Genomic DNA, 7,255 nt, shown 5'->3' with positions numbered 1-7,255 from the left:
CTGTAGGGAACTCATGAACTCAAAGACACTAATAGCTTTAGCAACAACCAGATAAAGAATGGGTTTGGACAGTTATCTGATGGGCTTCCCATTGGATTACACTTTGTTTTTCAGAGCAACTGCTGCATTCTCATGGAATATATTTCGTGATGCTTCTCTAAGTGAAGCTCTTTGTAGAAATAATCACTTTCAGTAATTAAAATACCTGATGAATATCAAAACCATCAAGGCAGCAACTTGTACAAACAAAACAGGGAGGTCTAAGAAGGTACAAGTTTTTCTACTTATAAGCCAAAGGGAAAGTTTCAGATGTATCAGAATTAAACCCCTGGCTGTTTGAACAAGCTCGATGTTGCCTAGGTTGCTAAGTAAAGAATGTCCTGAAGGAGAAAAGGAAGGAATGAATGCCTTGCTAAGTAAAGTATTTTGAATCTGTTTAAAAAAAAAAAAAAAAAGTGGCCAGCATTTCTGAAGGTAAACAGAGGGGGGAAATCGGTAAGTAGAAAATCAATAATATAGGGTTCTTGGTGTTATGTTTTTTTGGTTTTCTTTTTTTTCTTTCTTTTTTCTTCTTTTTTTTTTTTTTTTAGTTTGCATTATACAGGGCTGGCCTCTAACTTCAGACTCCATGAGGTATGGCTTGTGAGTTACAGCAGGGTGGGCCACACAAATTTGCACCTGAAATTAGACCCTCATCTTTAAAGATGAACAGAGCTGTTCGAACTAAAGATCTAAGCTAAAAGGCAATACCAGGTATCAAGGCAATAAGAGTGCCCAGATATCTGAGAGTTGTGTCCTCTTTATCTTTATGTCCCTAGAATATTGTATAATTTTCAGTCAGTATAGAAGTCACGGAAAAATGATTTGTTGGCTGAATGAAGACCAGGTAACAATGATGCTATAAACAAGAATGCTGTAATGTAATGATGGGGAAGTCCAGGAAAAGAAGTGCTCAGAAATTTAGGCAGATGGTATTAGGGAAAAGTCTGTTAGGAGACAATGGAAAACAAACCTAGGTAAGTGTTCAGAGTTAGGACCTAAGTCCTATGAAAACAGGACTAGTCCTAGAGGTGCTGATATTGAAAAAGTTGCCCAAGTTGCCAAAACAAGATCCAGGTCTAGGCAATAACGCAAAACACCTGCATAACTAAATTGTAAATTCATTCAACAATTGATTATTGAGTTACTTTTTCTGTGACATGTATACTACTAGGTCCCAGGAATAAAGCAAAAAGAGGCCAAGATTCCTATTTTCATGTAGCTAAAAAGAGGAGATGAATAAAAATAGGCAAGAAAAGTACATAGTATGCTAGCTGATGTTAAACACTTTAAAGAAAAATAAAGCAAAAAGTGTGGATAGTAAGCATTGGAAGGATTGTGATTTTAAATAGGGTGGTTGGGGAAGACATTAGATAAAGTGGCATTTGGATAAAGACAAAGAAAATAAATGTTAATGGAGTCATTCACCTCAAATCTGAAAGACGAGTAGCCCAGGGGAAGGAGACAGAAGGAATAGCAGGTGTAAAGGCTCTGAGACTCAGAGGCTGGAGTAGATCCAGAATTTTCTAGAAAGCAGGGAGGCTTGTGTGGCTTGAGGGAAGCAATCAAGTGGGAAAGTAGTTGATGATGAGTTCAGAGAGGCAAAGGGAGGGCCAGATGAGGGCACACCATGTAGGACTTTGTGGAATTGGACTAGGTGTGCTGAAATCGTGCATCCTCAAGATCAGAACTGTTCCTCAAGACCAAGGTCAAGTTGAGTCTACTGAGATCCTCAAATGAAAAGCACTTCTGTGAGGGATGAACAGGGATGAAACAGGCAGGTCCCAACAACTAATTTTCAGGGGGAAAAATGCACTAGAAGCAATATATGTCATCAACATCTCCTCTTCTAGGGACCTCTCCTGTTGTCCTCTGACCAGTCCCCAAAGGAAACATCTTTTGTCTTCTTTCTGTAGAAAATTAAAGAATTATCCTCACTGACTTAATATCAAGCAAGGGTCATTTAAGTTACAATTTGGACAGACTATTGATTTGGTTATCCTTAGGTAGTTCCCTATTGGCAGCTACCTTTGTGAGCAGTTACTGATGTCTAAGCAAAGTTCCCCTTTCTAGAGTCTTTCCCCCTTTGTGTATGTAAGTATAGGCAGTTTATTATACACATATTTATAGTTAATTGTGTTTGTTGAAATTAAATTCCTAGTATAATTTAACCTTTAAATAAAGGTAATAAAAGCAAAATGAAGTCTAAATTTAAGAAAGTGATTTCCTAATTTCCAACTCTGTGTCGTCCACCACTCACTATTATCCATTGACTAAATCAGTTGCCGGACAAGACCTGACCTCTACCTGCTGGAAGAGGGACGAAGGGAGCTTACAAAACTGGATGCCCATTGGAGATATTTTTAGACCAATTTCTACTTGCATAAACGTACTGGTCTGGTTCATTTTTAACTATTTCAAAATCCTGAGCACACTTGCTTCCATCTGGAACACATTTCTGTTTCTTTACATAAATGATAAACATCGAGGGAGTGGTATAGATGGTACAAATTGTTTTGTTCCCGACCCCTCTCCCCCACCCCCGGAAAACAATACCTTTTGAGCTGGGGAGGACTCAGAACTCTCTAGGAATTAAGTTGTATCCTATTTCATATTCATCATAAGCCAAATTCGGGCTTCCATGAGGCTGAAGCTAGTTGTTCAGCCGCTGCTTAGCGCAGCTAGTTTATCAAACCGGGTATTGTGCAGTCTAAATAGAAACAAAAAGCTTTGTTATTTGGGCAGTTCTCATGGGAGCTCATTGAATTTATTGTGATATTTCTCTTTATACAGAGAGGGACCAGCTTAGTATCTGATAGTAGATCAGCACATTTATAAATGCTGAATGCTGAGCTGTGGGCCACATGAGAGTGGATACAGAATTTGTAATTATTTGGCTTTATTAGCCTGCTGCAAGGATGGAGACGGAGTAATGAGGCTTTGATCTCTTCCCCAGGGGCCTGGAATAGCTGTGACAGGCAAAGGTAGGCCAGTCCCTGGGGGTGCAAGCCAGAGAAGCAGTTGCTAAGGGGCTGTGCGGGCAGGTGTTAGCACTAAATGTGTGGATTCAGAATGGAAGATGGAGCATGGAGGACACAGGTCCCCTAGTGGATTTATCTGCACTTGAGCTGACAGATGTCCCCATCACTCTTGGGGCAACATATCAATATGGCGGGAGAGGTGGTGGTGAAGATACAGCTACAGCTGGAGAGGAAGGCAGAGATGTGGGAATTGTTCAGGAATCAAGAGTCAAGGCAACTAACTCTTTACCTGAATGATGAGACTGAAAATCAGGGAGAGTTAAGAGATCAAGAGACAAAGTGCTAGTCACTCAGAGGCAAGAGGAGGTTCACTTCCCTGGAAGTGTCATACCAATCGACAGTATAAAGTCATACTTTTTGGCTATTAGTTGTAAAACCAAACCAAAACAAAGTACACACAAATACAAATTTGTTTAGTGAGGTATAATTTACATACAGAAAAGTGCACATGTCTTAAATGTACAGTGTGAGGAATATTTCCAAACTAAACCATTCATGTAACCAGTACCCAGACCAAGAAATATCAGGATATTCCCTTGGGCCCCCTTCCAGTCATTCTAACTCCCATTGGAAACTACTATACCTCCTAATAGTGTCTATCTGTTCTGCTGGTTTCTCATCTAATGTAAATGGTAGTATGCTGTATGTGACCTTTTGTATGTGGTTGCTTTCACTCAACATTATCTTTCTGAGATTCACCCATATTGTTGCATGTCCTTTGTTCTTGTTGCTGTAGGGTATGCCATCATATGAATATATCACAATTTTTTTAATCTATTCTACTCTTTAGGAATGTGTGCACAGTTTCTAATCTTTAATTATTAATAGAGCTTTCATGAGCATTCTAGTACATTCTTTTGGAAATATGTGTGTGTTTTTGTTGGGTGTATACCTAGAAGTGGAATTATGAGGTCATAAGAAAGTATATGTTCAACTTTGATAAACACTGCTTTAAAGTGTGGTTGTACCCATTTTTGTCTGTTTTTTTAACTGTAGATGGCACAAAAATTTCCATTTAGCCTCTACCTGAAGTACTTCTTTTCTTCCTTCTTGTCTGAAAGTTCCTATGTTTTGAGTAACAGCAAGGCTTTTTGCCAAGTCCCAAGAAGTGAAGACCATAGAATAAAAGAAAGGGGGAAATTAGGGAATAGGCCTGAGCATTAGAAAATTACATGAAATTGTCATACAAACCTGGGCTCTGAAGGCTCTTTAGCTTTTATCTCTATCCAAGTAGGATCCCCTATTTAATTCTTTTGACCACCTAAGAATTTGACCCATGGGGCACCTGGGTGGATCAGTCAGTTAAGCCTCTGCCTTTGGCTCAGGTCATGATCCCAGGATCCTGGGATGGAGCCCCACATTGGGCTCCCTGCTCAACAGGTAGTCTGCTTTTCCGTCTGCCCCTCACCTAGCTCTCAAGTTCTTTCTCACACTCTCTCTTAAATAAATAAATAAATAAAATCTTGGGAAAAAAAAAAAAAAGAATTTACTGTAGTTCTCACTCTCCCCAAAGTTCCCAACTCTTTAATGTTCCTTCCCCTAGTCATAGAAGATGGATCTCAGAACCCTTTGTTTTTTGTTATTTTTTTTCTGTTTTGTTTTTTTAAAGATTTTATTTCTTTATTTGACAGAGATCACAAGTAGGCAGAGAGGCAGGCAGAGAGAGAGAGGAGGAAGCAGACTCCCTGGGGAATAGAGAGCCCGATTCTGGGCTCGATCCCAGGACCCTGGGATCATGACCTTAGCGGAAGGCAGAGGCTTTAACCCATTGAGCCACCCAGGCTCCCCTCTCAGAGCGCTTTGCGCATTAGGATTTGCACATGCAGCCTCTGAAGTTAGCCTTCTTGTCATATTTTTTCAAGGTAGGTGACTGGTTTGAATTCTACAGTTGGGTTAGGGACACGTTGGTTAATGAGCCTTTTAGGGCTGTCTGTAATCTAACTTGCAAGTACATCACATCACACTTATAAGAAAAGCAATTGCAATAACTCACTGTTTTTTAAGTTCTGGGAATCTAGATGGATAATAAATTGAGAACACCTTGCATTTGTGTTTGTATAACAAGATTCAGTATTCTTGGTTTCAAATCACTAGAAACCATAAAATGAATTCATGGTCTTCTGGACGCTGTCTAAGGGGCCAATTGTATGAAAGGTAGAGTGATCAGGTGTGAAAACACATATTCCCGGAGCCCTCAGAAAAGAAGGCAATGTTGATAGTGTCTCTGCAATTGGCTGTTGAGCAGGGAGCCGAAACAGCCCTTAGGCCAGTCTCTGATTGTACAGATTTATCTATTAGCTTCCTACACTTTATCTCATTTCTCACAGAGAAGGGAGCTCCACTGTATAATCTTCAACTGTTTTTCTGGAAAAAGTAGTCCTTTATGACATTGAGTAATGCATGCCTTTCCCAAGGCTGGAGCTCCCTGCTGAATATGGGGACAGTACACATGTCAGGTTTGTTTGATAAACCCCAGCATATTGAAGGGGCAACTATCATATTAAATGTTTATTTTACTAAAACCTCCACTGCTATAGCCCCTGTTATATTACCCTCGTGTTCAAAGTTATACAATACAATTAACTACTGACCTGCAACTATTAAAAAGAAAGAAAGAAAGAAAGAAAGAAAGAAAGAAAGAAAGAAAGAAACTTAGTAAATAGAACTAAATAGATCTGCAACTATTAAAAAAGAAAGAAAGAAAGAAACTTACTAAATAGAACTAAATAGAAACTTACTAAATAGAACTAAATACAAACGTGTCTCCATTGGATAGACCCCTAACCACTTCTGAGTTATTGGAGAAGACTGCTGACTGGGAATCTATATGTGCTTGGGAACAAATGCTTGAAATAATATAATCTTTTGTTCAAATTTTATATACTGTATTCCCTGCGATTTGTTTTATTTATACCCATCTATCTTGCATTAAAAGACACTCTCTGGGGATAGGATTCTAGGAAGATGGTAGAGTAGAAAGCATCAGGATTCCATGTACCCACCCAGACAATAACACTGGCAGAGTATGTCTAATGCAACTATTTTGGAATTCTGGAGTCTACTGAAGGCTTAGCTTGGTAGCAGTTACCCAGCCCCAAGCCCTCAGCTCCCAACCCAGGGGCAGGTAGGTATACATGTGCTCCTGGAGAAGCCTGCATAGAGTTTTCAGGAGCCTGGCTAGGAATTAAGACCTTGTCCTCCAAATACAGGAAATCTGATTATTGGTTGCTCCTTCTGACCTCAGTGGTAGAGTCCCAGAAGCAGTCGACCATTACTGTTGCACCTCTTCACGTGGATGCAAACCCCACCCCCTCAGGCCAAAATGACTTCCAGGGGATTTAAAAGACCAGAACCTTCCTCCCCTATCCTTTCATTTTTCTCTTTTTCTCCTTTGGGAGCCAGATAGGAAAAATACTCAAGAGAAACTGCATATATGAGAGAAATTAGAAAGTTACCACTTACGCCCAGAGAAAGGCACAGGTTCAGAGAAAAAATGAAGAGACCTTAAATTTACACCTTAGACTGATCTGTGGTACAGAAACACCCTACAATAATCTAAACAAAACAATTACTCCCCTGGAAAAGGAGAGGAATCAGATTTCCAAAGGTACCGGTCTACTAGATTCAGGTGTTCAGTTTTCAAGAAAAAAAATTATAAGGCACACAAAGGGACAAGAAAGTATGTCCCCTTCAAAGGAAAAAAAAAAATACATCAACGGAAACTTTTTCTGAGAAAAGCTTGATGGCAGATTTAATAGATACTAGATAAATTTGCTTACTGAAAGCTGTCTAAACGATGGTCAACTATAGAAGACATGAAGAAAGTAAAGAAAAGCAATGTATAAACAAAATAAAAGACAGAAATAAAAGTAAGATAAAATAAAAAGATAGAAAATCTAAGAAGAATCCAAAAAAGAAATTCTGGAATTTCACTGAGTTGAAATGAAATGAAATAGCTGAAATGAAAATTTCACTAGAAGAATTCATAGGCATATTTGAGCACGCTGAAGGAAGAACCAGTGAACTTGAAGATAGGACAACAGAAGTTATCAAATCTGAGGAATAGAAAGACAAATGATTGAAGAAAAGTGTGGGACACCTTCAGGTGAACCAATATGTACATTTTGGAGTCCTGGGAAGAGAAGAGAAAGACAAAAAGTCAGGGAGAATATTTG

The sequence above is a fragment of the Neovison vison genome, chromosome 4, assembly GCF_020171115.1.
Source record: "Neovison vison isolate M4711 chromosome 4, ASM_NN_V1, whole genome shotgun sequence".
Lineage (NCBI taxonomy): Eukaryota > Metazoa > Chordata > Mammalia > Carnivora > Mustelidae > Neogale > Neogale vison.
Note: the sequence above shows the minus strand (reverse complement) of the source record.